The sequence below is a fragment of the Dinoponera quadriceps genome, unplaced genomic scaffold, assembly GCF_001313825.1.
Source record: "Dinoponera quadriceps isolate SergipeBrazil2010 unplaced genomic scaffold, ASM131382v1 scaffold2620, whole genome shotgun sequence".
Taxonomy (NCBI): Eukaryota; Metazoa; Arthropoda; class Insecta; order Hymenoptera; family Formicidae; genus Dinoponera; species Dinoponera quadriceps.
In genome coordinates this window covers 29,080-41,327 of record NW_014556650.1, presented here as the reverse complement: position 1 = coordinate 41,327, position 12,248 = coordinate 29,080, and the positions used below count along the sequence as shown (strand labels likewise).

Below are 12,248 nucleotides of genomic sequence, written 5' to 3'. Positions count from 1 at the left end.
CTTTCCAACAAGGAGACACAGAGAGACACATAAAATGTTTCACTAGCCTATACATGGCTATTTTCAATCACTGATAACTCAAAACTTTGCGTATTATTGGCAAAATGGTATAGGACTTTTCTATTCAGTTTCACCCCTTCCACTTGCATATCACGGGAACAGAGATTAGTTTGCGACATTCTGTATATAAACAAAATTTATATATAATTTCATATAATTATACATAATCATATATAATCATTTTTCCCAGGAAATTATAAATTACCGACTTTTTAACTTTCTAACTTAACTTCTAACTGATTAATTAGTTATTAACAAACCCTGTTCATACAATATAATTAGATGTATTTTAATTAGATATATTTATATGTAGAGAGGGGTTTGGCATTTCACTCTTTGTTGAAGGGTGTTTTTAAGACTATTTTTAACAATTTTTTTCAAAAAAGCATAAAACTAATTGACTTAAAATATGCACAATCCATTTATCTTATTAAAGAAATACAAAATAAATTTTTATATCAAATTTGATCGATCCAACTTATAGTTATTAAACAGCAAAAACAGCTGTTCTTTCGAGGGCGCTGCATCAACTGTTGATACGATCCCGGGGTTCACATTGTTCTGAAACAAAAAAACGAAAAAAATTTTTAATTATATAGATGAAATTTTTGATTAAAGAAGGGTATAGATAAATTTGGAAAAATAATGACTTTACAAGGAAAATGTATTGAAAATTAATCTTTTTCTCAATTTTTAAGAGGATGCTAATATGTGTAAAAATTAATTCTCGGCCCCTACATTAAATCGACTACAGCACCTATTTAAATAGAAATGCCCCCCCCCCCCGAATAATCGGTTTAAAGCGCCATATCTAAGCTTTAAAACGAGCTTTAATAGTTGATGGTACTACTGATATAACAACTCAAAAAATAGTAGTAAATGCAATATCGTTCGAAAAGCAGCACCTGATGCACTGCCTCCATTTCGCATTCCAACTTCAAAAAAATGCTGCAGAAGCACAAGAAATGATTTATTCGGCCATGAGGGAGAATGCTGTATTTTATAGCACGTATAAAATGTTGTTCCAGATGTTCCGGGATGGAAATTTTGATGTCCAGGATGAAAAACACCCTGGACAACCAAAAAAAATTGAAGTTAAGGAATGGAAGAAATTCCTCGACCCTTGAAAGTCCTTGTGAAACGCACAAGGTGCTTGCTGAAGAACTGGAAGTTACTCAACTGGCTATTTCTATACATTTAAATAAATTCGGAAAAATACAGAAAAAAGATCGTTGGGTTCCTCACAACCTTACTACTGAAATTAGATGTTGTGAAACGGCAATATCCCTTCTGTCACGATGTAAACAAAAGCAAATTTTCCATAAAATTATGCCTGGAAATGAAAAATGGATATTGTTTGACAATCCAAAGAAACGAATGTCATGGGTTTATCCGAGTCAACCATTAGGAAGTATTGCATAACCGAACATTCATTCAAAAAAAATATTGAATATATGGTGGGATTTCAAAGATGTTATTTATTACGAAATGTTTGAACCTGGAGAAACTATTACTTCTAAACGTTACCAGGAACAAATGATAAAATTAAGCTACGCGATTGAAGAAAAAAACTTTCACCGGTATTGGAAATAGGCAAGTAATTTTGTTGCACGACAACGCGCGGCCGCATTTATCAATAGCGACCATGGAAGTTACCTACGATTTAAGTTAGGAAATTCTCAATTATGCAGCGTATTCTCTAGACCTCGCCTTTTCAGACTACCACTTTTTCCGGTCGCTACAACATCACCTGGACAATTTGCACTATCAATTTCCCGAAGAAAGTAAAAAAAGCATCAATGATTTTATTCGGTCAAGACGACCATTTTATTTTAGAAACGATATTCGCAAGTTGCCAGAGAGATAGTGGAAATGCATAGAGAGTGAGGTAGATTATTTTGAAGAATAGATAATTATTCATTTTTTAAATAAATATCGAATTATATCAAAAAGGCTGAAAAATAATTTATACACCTAATATATATGTTGACGACCTTAATAATCGTCGATAACGTGGAAGCTATTCTTGAAAAATTATGTTATATTAACTTGATATGGTCAGGCTGCTATGTTCGTACTCCTTATATAGCCATTATGTTAATATGATATACAGGGTATAAAAAAAGAGCCAAAATATAAATATCTCATTAGATAACGAACAAAAAGAAATTTTAAATAGTAAATTTGCAGAGTTTAACACTTTCCCTGCCGATCCCGCGCCAGTGCGTGATATGGCGTCAACGCTACAAAGCCAATCACGCGCCAGCGCGGGGTGTGGGTGATATATCAGTAGCTAGTCACGTATTCGGCAGGGCACTAACTATCAACACATCCTCACGTGACCGGCAGCTAATGTGTTAAGTAAATGTTACTTGAATGTGTGTAGCACTTTTTCGGCTCGGCAGTCAACGTATTAAAGAGGAGCATCCGATGACCTTAGCCCAAGCGCGGAGGTTAAATTTATGGGTCATTTCAAGGTCTCTTTGAATTTTCGAATGGGAACCCCTATTTTTAAATCCAGAAATGGAAAGAATAAGAAATTCGAGTAGATGCATCAATTAATTCTAGCCGTTCACAAATAGAGGTCAGTAGTTGTGCTACTTCAACATGGCCAAAAATGATTGTCATTTATAAGAAAGTAGTGGCAATAGACCATAATAATCAATGTGTAACATTAGATCGTAATGCAAGGAAAAAAACTTTTTATTGCATTGAATATGTCGGATTTGATATCAAAGAATAGCATTTGTGGAAAGCATTACCTTTCTGCTCTTCATCTCAAGAAATCTGCTGCTCAAAATCATCGTTTGTTAGTGAAATCTTATAGAGAGAATGCTCTACGTAAAATAACTTGTTCTACGTAAAATAACTAAAAATCCAAAAGTTAGAAAACTTTTAAGAGACACATTTTGAGAGAAAAAAAAATTGCTAAACATATAACTATTTGTGAATTGCTGCTTCAAAGACAAAAACGGAAGTAGTTTTAGCATCGAATAGTGATTGGCGATGAAAAATGGATGCTTTACGACAATTCTAAGCGCAAGAAATCATGGGTGCGTCCCGGCGAACCGTCAACATCAACGCCAGATAAAATATTCATGGAAAGAAGGTCATGCTATGCATTTGGTGGGGTCAAGTCAATGTAATATATTATGTGTAGCTGCCATTGAGTCACACTATCAATACTGAACGCTACCGACGACAATTACTCAATTTGAATCGAGCACTCAAAGAAAAACGCCCGCAGTACGCCAAAAATCATGACAAGATTATTCTTCTCCAGAACAATGCCAGACCACATGTTGCAACACCAGTGAAGGAAATCTTGGAAGTATTTGAATGGGATGTTTTATCCTTTCCGCTCTATTCACCAGACATTATTCATTCAAATTATCGATTGCTTCTGTCGATGCAACATGGTCTTTCTGAGCAGCAATTCATTTCTTTCGATGATATAAAAATGTGGCTCGATGAATAGATCGCCTTGAAAAAACCTGAATTTTTCTATTGCGAAATTTCTGTGCTACCCGAAAAGTGAAAAACGATCGTAACTTTCGAAGGACGATACTTTGAATAAGATATAATTTACTGTCCTTTTCAAATAAACATGAATTCTTGTAGCAAAATACAGCGTAAATTAATTCAAGTACCTAATACGTTAAAACATGGGGCAATATATAGTTACATTGACTCCTAACGGTTATATACAGATCAACTTTTTTTTAATGTAAAAATTATATTTGGTAAAGGATGAAGATTTTTGCCAGTTAAGGGATCAGGAGATGATTTATCCGATAAAGGTAAGATTAATTATACAATCCAGCTAATGAAAGCAAGGCACATGAATGATTTGCCGATGAAAGGAAAATCGATGTAACACTAGTAATCGATGTAAGCTAATAATTTAATTTCTATTGGGTTGGCAAATAAGTTCGTTCGGTTTTTTAATCGGAGTAGGTTTACTCTTTCTGCTATCTTTTTTCCACAGCGCTATCGCACAACGCACTTGCGCAGCTGAAAAGCGACGTTCCACCTAACATATTTGTAAACATACGCCGGTTAATACCAGAGTATTGTGCGTACTGCACGGTTGTAAATATAGAAGAAAAAAACGTCCATTTTAGCCATATTTGACTTTTTTATTTCAAAAAAGGCAAACGAGCTGCGGAAGCTCATAAGAAGATTTGTAATATGTATGGGGACGATGCTTTAACAGAACGTGTGTGTCAAAAATGGTTTGCCAAATTCCGTTCTGGAGATTTTGATGTTAGTGACGCATCCCGTTTTGGTCGTCCAGCAGAAATTGATTCAGCTGTAATAAAGAATACCGTCTACAAAAATCCATCGCAAACAGTACGAGAGATTGCTACGACACTTAATATATCCCACACAAGTGTAGAAAACCATTTGCGTCAGTTGGGATACGTTTCTCACCTCAATGTTTGGGTGCCGCACGAATTGACCGAGACCAACTTAACCGCTCGCATTTCCATCTGCGACGCGCTACTGAAACGCCAAGAAAACGATCCATTTTTGAAGCGGTTGGTTACGGGAAATAAAAAGTGGATCGTCTACGATAACGTAGTACGTAAAAGATCATGGGGAAGCAGCAGTGAACCACCACAAACAACCTCGAAGGCAGGATTGCACCCGAAGAAAATTATGCTCTCAGTGTGGTGGGATTATAAAGGTATCATTTATTATGAGCTCTTACCATCAGGCAGGACGATCGATTCAACTGTATATTGCTCCCAATTAACGAAATTGAATTAAGCAATACGTTCAAAACGTCCAGAATTGGCAAATCGAAAAGGAATCGTCTTCCACCACGACAATGCCAGACCCCATACTTCAATAACTACTCGGAACAAATTGTTAAGGCTTGGCTGGGATGTTTTGCCTCACCCTCCTTATTCACCAGCACCCTCTGATTATCATTTGTTCCGGTCGCTGCAAAATTCTCTAAACAGAAAAAACTTTGCTAATAATGAAGCTGTTAAAACGCAACTGGATCAGTTTTTTGCCGGTAAACCTCAGACGTTTTATGAATGTCGGATTATGAAATTGGTAAAAAGATGGCAAGAAGTCATAGAAAAGAATGGTCAATACGTTATTGATTAATATGTATTTTGTATATTAAATAATTTGTATTATATACCAGTCAAAAGAACCGAACGAACTTATTTGCCAACCGAATACATAAAAACAAGTTTATCTTTGTATGACCATTTAGAGTCAACATTATCTCCCATATGACAAGTTTTAAAGCAAAATTTTCTGCTGTATCCATTTCTGGTGTTAAGTATCAAGATTTCCATTAAAAAATTTCGAGTTGACCTTGAAAAGATCTTTAAATTTGACCTCTACGCTGGAGCCAAGGTCAACACAAAATGCCTATTTTTAAACTCTGCTAATTTCATATCAATATTTTCCTACTTCTTTCCCTAGAGAATTATTATTTAATAATTGATTTAACTTGAAAATGACCCCTTCGAGTCAATTTGACTTCATTAAATAATAACATGCCTGAATGGCATGGTATAATTTCCTTCTCTTCCTGAATGGCAATGGTATAATTTCCTGCTCTTTTCATTTCTTGAGTCAAAAATAGGGGATCCTATTAAAAAAATTCGCATAGAGGTCAAATTTAGAGGGTATATAGAAAATTTGAAGGATTTAAAGAGGAGCATTTAATGATGACCTTGGTACCAGCGTAGAGGTCAAATTTATAGCTTATTTCAAGGTGACCTTGTCCCTAGCGTAGAAGTCATCATTAAATGCGCCTTTCTAAATTCTTAACATTTTCTATTTAAATTTTCTTTTGCGTTCGTTACCTTTCGAAATGATATTATATTTCAATACTTTGTATATACTCTGAATGTTATCATAATGTTAGCGCGATATAAGTGTGATGAAAATGAATACACGATACTTTTTTTACCATATCTAACGGAGAATCTAATCAAGATACGTAAACCTTTCTGCAAACTTTTCGTGTCATTTTCGGCTTCTTTGTGGAATTATAAATGTACAAAAATGTTCTTCAAAATTTTCCTCAATGAAGCAAACACGCACTTGATATGTATAGAGTCTGCCACCAAGATCCGAACAAAATGAATAATTTGTTTAAACAAAATTCTATGCATCAAAATGTAAAAATTAGCAAAAAAAACCTTCTATACATCACTAATGGTATTCTTTTAGAGTAAAATTGTTCTATGTAACCCCCTTTTGCTTTGATGACTGCTTCGATATTTGTCCTGAAGCGCTGGCATCGCTTCCTTGTTCATATTGGCAAATGTCGCTTCTATAGCGGCCTGAAGAAATGTCACGTTGGGATGTTTCCACTTGTTGATCACTCGTTCAATGACGCTCCACACGTAACAGTCTAAAGGATTTCAATCTGGATTATTCGGAGGCCAAAAACATATTACAGCGAGTAACTGTTCATCTTGGCAGCCTCGTAAAGTATGTCGAACGTCTATCACATAGGACTTGAAACGAAGATCCTCTTCAGCAATTCGACGCATTATAGTGTCACTCACATGCAATGTTTTTGCCAATTTCATCACAGACTGCCTTGGGTCGTCGGAAATGAACTCTTGAGCCATTTCGATAATTGCTGAAGTCCTTACCGACTTTTCTTTCAAATGGCTCTTTCTCGTAGGATTGGCAAAACCTTTTTCAAACGTCTCCGAAGCCAAAAATTTAGCTGCAACATCATATATGGTCGATCTCCGATACCCGAAGAACCGAATAACTTCGGTCTGCAAACGACTAGTGCGAAAACCCTTGATTATCGCCGCTCTTCGGTTATGCTCCGCATTTGATGTTATCTGTTCGAATATTTTGAGGTTATGCACGTTTACTGCAAACATCTAACTTGCCTGAACGTTAACAATGACCTGCCGCCGAAATAAAATAAGGCGGGAAATTCAAATTAAAATTTGTCCAGATTTTGGTGGTGGACCCTGTACAGGTTTCAAAATTTTTGTTTTAGGCAAATATTTACTTCACTTGACAGGTCGAGATTTCAGTTTTGAAATATTTAATCGTTTTCGTTATATATTGGACACTACTCTAGTTCATTTTCGTATGTACTTTCGCTATGTAGGAGCATTTATCATTATGTCCAACCAATATGATGTAAACTTTGCAGAAAAAAATCAATATTCTGTTGGTAAAATTTTTAGATATATTTTCTTAGTTATGTTAACCCCTTGTCCTACGATTCAAGTTCCGACGACGCATGCCACAATCAACGGCAAAATCGGTCACGCGTCGAGCCATTTAACGGTTTGACCGAATGCTCGAGGTTGTGCCAATCGCACACATCTTATGATATTTTTAATATAATATTTTTAAGAAAATATATTTGAACGTGCGAATGTGTCCAAGAATAACACGTAACTGAGACAGGAAGACATCGGCGACAATTAACTAAGAGCCTGACTCGTATTGTTTATGTTTGGCCCGATCTACAAACCACGTGCCTGACACGTGTTGTTTATGTTTAGCTCGATCTACGTACCACGGCCCTCATCCGCGATTCTTATGTTTCACTCGATTTCTTTACCACGAGTCTCTCACAATATTGTAGGCAAAGAGGTTAAAAAAATAGATGTAATAAATTTAAAACTTTTTTTCAAAGTACGGATAAAAACTATATTTATATTATAAATTATATAAAAAATTTAAATTATTTGCTACAATGAATTTTTTTTAACTTACCATTATTCTGCTATTCCAGTTGCGTAAAATATGTCTTCTTCTTCCTTAAATAATTCTTCAGATACCAATTGTACCTCTCAGTTTGCTAATTTGATTTTCCATGTCTTAAAGGAGAGTCGGCACACTGCACGGTTGATGCGATCTTTATGATGCTGCAATATGAAAATTTACGTTTTTCTGCCGATTTTCACACCTATTAGTGATTATTTTTAAGATAAGTGCATACTCTTCATTGGAAATATAAACAGCCAGGAACGTTGAAATTTCGATTATTTATAGGCTTGCGTATAAATATTTCAGTGTAAAACGCCAAATCACCACATTTAAACTTTTGTTATTATTTTTGATATTTGCACCAAAACGTCTTGTTAGAAGATAGTCTTTTTTGAGTTCCTCGAATATTGGCTTAATAACTTCGAGAACTATAATATTTATAGTTAATAATCTTGCTTAAAATCTTCTAAAGTTCTCTACAATTCAGTACATTGCCACGCGCACTAACTAGATGGATCCGGCTGACTGTTCATATGTTGAGGCTTGTTGTCGCTTGAACTTTTATGGTAATAAATAACCAAAATATCGCTTCTCCTTTGTTTAGAAGTGTGAGACACATAACCGTACTGAAGACATTGAAATTATCTTGTCTATTTGTATTATAAAAATATATGTATGAACTGTCTAGGAAACACCACAAATAAAAGAATTTCAAAATCAAAACAAGAAATTTCAAATGTAGCTAGTTTTAATTATAATAGGTAAAGGAAAATGGAACGAACTCACGTGTAACTCTCAAGGAAAAAACATAATGTGTCTAACGATTATGATCTTCCAGCACATAGATATCTACATAATAATAAGTAAATCCCTCTCCGAGTTTTTGTCTAATGTGACTTTTAAAGGAAATTTTCAATGTTTGAATTTTCAAGCTTTTAATGGTGTATAGGATGCGCCGTTAGAAACCAAGCATAAGAACGACTTATCGGAAAAGTCGTTTATTAGAGACATTATTAAAAATGCAAAAAAATAATTTATGATATTCAACTTAAGAGATCTTGAGTCCTCTTACTCGATATGGGCGCTCTGTGACTCGATCACTGTCTCGATCTTGGTCCTAAAGCGTGAGCATACAGTCTTCAACTGGGGCCAGTCCATGGCCGCAAATCCGCCTCGATGGCGACTCGGAGGGAGGCCACATTAGGGTACGTGGAAATGTTGATAATCCTTTAGACTATGCCCCGCACGTAGTAAACGAGAAGGTTTATGTCAGAACTTTTGAAAGGTTATGAGTCATTGAACCAAAACATATCGACGTAGAGGAAGATCTAACTCCGTACAAAATGATTTATATGAACAGGTGCGCCGTCCTGCTAGAAGATACACGGCCTTTATCCAAAGTGGACCTTTACCGCCGAGCACCTAAGCTCCAAATAGACTTCCTTTGTGTCTATTTTCTCCTTCGATTAGGTGCTTGAATTAATTCTTGCTGTATTTTGCTATTAAACTCATGTTTATTTCAGAAGAACGGTACTGTTGAGGATCGAGCAAAGCTCAACCGCCGGGTTGCAGCGCGACATGCGAGATAATCTTATGCACGCTGGACTCTTGCTGGCGCAGCTAGCGGCGTACGCGAGGCGACGCGTGATCCGCCCAGGAGAGAGTTCGCTTGTTGGCGGATATACAACAGTGTTCCGAAGGAGCGCTCGAGGGGACCGTTCTCGTCTGCCATAATACTCATGTCGATAGAACGGTGAGCAAGCGCCTAGCGTGCATTTTCGAGTGTGTGTTTCGGATATTGTACGGTCGTCTTGATTAGTGATCATCCTTCAATATACGTCGACCCAGACAGAGGGAGGGGGTCCCCTACGTGACGTGTGGCCCGTGACTGTCCCGCACGTCAACTCTCCATCGAATTTCCGCAACTGAATCGGTGCTTGCTCCTCTTTCATCCTATCTGAACGTTCGCAACAAGTACATTATATCTTATCCAATGTATCGTCCTTCGGAAGCTACAACCTATTGCCACTTTTGGGTAACACATCGATTCCGCGATAGAAAAATTTAGGTTCTTTCGAGACGATCCATTCATCAAGCCATTTTCTTATATTATGGAAAGAAATGAATTGTTGCTGAGAAAGACCATATTGCATCGAAGGAAGAAATTGATAATCTTAATGAATAACGTGTGGTGAATAGGGAAGATGAGGTAAGACATCCCATTCAAATACCTCCAAGGTTTCCTTCACTGGTGTTGCGCTAAGTGGTCAAGCATTATCATACAGAAGAATAATATCTTGTCATGATTTTTGGCGTACTGCGGGCGTTTTTCTTTGAATGCTCGATTCAAATTGAGTAATTGTCGTCGATAGCGTTCAGTATTGATAGTGTGACTCAATGGCAGCTACACATAATATATTACATTGACTTGACCCCACCAAATGCATAGCATGACCTTCTTTCCATAAATATCTTATCTGGCGTTGATGTTGACAGTTCGCCGGGACGCACCCATGATTTCTTGCGCTTAGAATTGTCGTAAAGGATCCATTTTTCATCGCCAATCACTATTCGATGCTAAAACGACTTCCGTTTTTGTCTTTGAAGCAGCAATTCACAAATAGTTATACGTTTAGCAATGTTTCTTTCTCTCAATTCATGTGGGACAGTTTCCTAACTTCTGGATCTTTCTCATTGCTTTCAAACAGTTGACTAATCGACATTTAGTGTTTCCGACAACTCTTTAAGTATCTGACATGAATATTCTTGCAGTAATACTTCCAATTCTCCATCTTCAAACCTTTTCGACTTATAAATGCGCTATTTGTCATTCAGGTCAAAATCGTTATTTTTGAATCGCCTGAACCAATCTCTGCAAGTTGTTTCAGATAAAACATGTTTCTTCACTCGCAAACTATGACTTTAAGCAGGAGATTTCTTGAGATAAAAATAAAAAAATAATGTTTCCCGCAAATACTCGTTTTTTGTTACGAAACCCGATATTTTCATTGCTATAAAGAATTGTGTTCATTGCATTACGATCTAATTCATACACTCATCATTAAAGCCCATTGACAGTTCTTTCATATACATCAACAGTCACTTTCGGCCATGTTGAAATAACACAACTATTGACCTCTATTAATCAACAGCGAGAATTAATTCAAGCACTCAATAGAAGAACTGTGACGACATGACGGTATTTTAAGAGTTCTTACCGCCTTCTCCATTATTTGGATCTTCCTCATCAGAATGGTAGACCCCTCCTCGAACTCCACGAAAACTGCGCATTTCTGGGCAATATCGTACACTGTTGACTAAGGGTATCCGAAAAATCTTATTATTCCAATTGTCGTCCTTCTGACGCAAAGTTCTGACTTTCAATAATTGTTACTCCGATTCTATTCTGCGCTAAACCTTTGCAACTCGGCCATTTCGAAGTTATGAACGCCTTATCATGGATCTGGTCTACCTTAGCGTCAAGTGGCACTTATAGCTGAATTTTAATATAGCAATAATTTCAAATTTAATTTTATCCAAATTCTAACGACATACTTTCCACATCAAGACCCCGATGAAAAGGAAACAAGCAGCCTAGCAGCGCAGTCAATAAGCGCAAGATTTGTAATAAATGACAATAGAGAACGCAAAATTGAGGCTGTCGAAAAATTTTTTAAATTTTTATTTAATATATAGAAATAAATTTGGCATATGTTGCTTCTTAATTTTCTTTCTACCAGACTCTTGACATACCTCTTATAACACCGGACATTACACTAAGGTTATACGTTATAACTTTACAGAGTTTAATGAGAATGTATATATCATTAACTTTATAATAAAACTTATATTACAATAATGTTGGAAGGTTAATAGAATTTTAAATCAATATTTTAACAACCTTACCTTACCTATATAACTTAACATTAAAATATTGTTGGAAAATTATCGAATTAATGAAACATTAATAGAATCAGCTTTCAAAATTGCAGCAATTATAACATTTTTCGCCTATGTTGATATATTACGGAAGACTTACACTACAGGGTGTNTCACCCGATTTTTTCGTAAACGCGACATTTTAAAGAAAAATGTTTCAGACAAAAGTTTTGTGACTTCGAGGGGCACATAAAATGGTGTCATTGGTTTGACCTTGGATAGTCGTTTGAAGATTACGCGAAGGTCATTTTTAATTTCTTAAATGAAAACCCCCATTTTTCAATGCATATTCTTGTAGCTTACCTCGAGAGCTTTCCAAAACGCTATAATGAAACGTATTTTTAATCAGTAATTTTCGAGTTATGAGGATTGAAAGTTACGGTACCGCCGGCATTAGCATTACCCAAGGTGGAGGTTGCACGGTCGGATTTACACCTATTTGTGTGTTTGTGTGTTTGTGTGTGTGAATGTGTGTGTGTCAACAGAGATAAGGACCCCACGGTTCGTCACTCCCGTAGTATTTA

The 12,248-nt window shown here is 36.2% G+C and overlaps 1 long non-coding RNA gene across 1 annotated transcript; it reads right to left on the bottom strand.

Moving 5' to 3' along the window:
• Nucleotides 1-533: 533 nt before the first annotated feature.
• On the bottom strand, nucleotides 534-8,900 carry LOC106747941. Its single transcript, XR_001374705.1, has 3 exons — nucleotides 8,858-8,900; nucleotides 7,792-7,943; nucleotides 534-621 (listed from the first exon to the last, which is right to left on the bottom strand). It is a non-coding gene; the product is annotated as an uncharacterized LOC106747941 (long non-coding RNA).
• Between the last annotated feature and the right edge of the window lie 3,348 nt (nucleotides 8,901-12,248).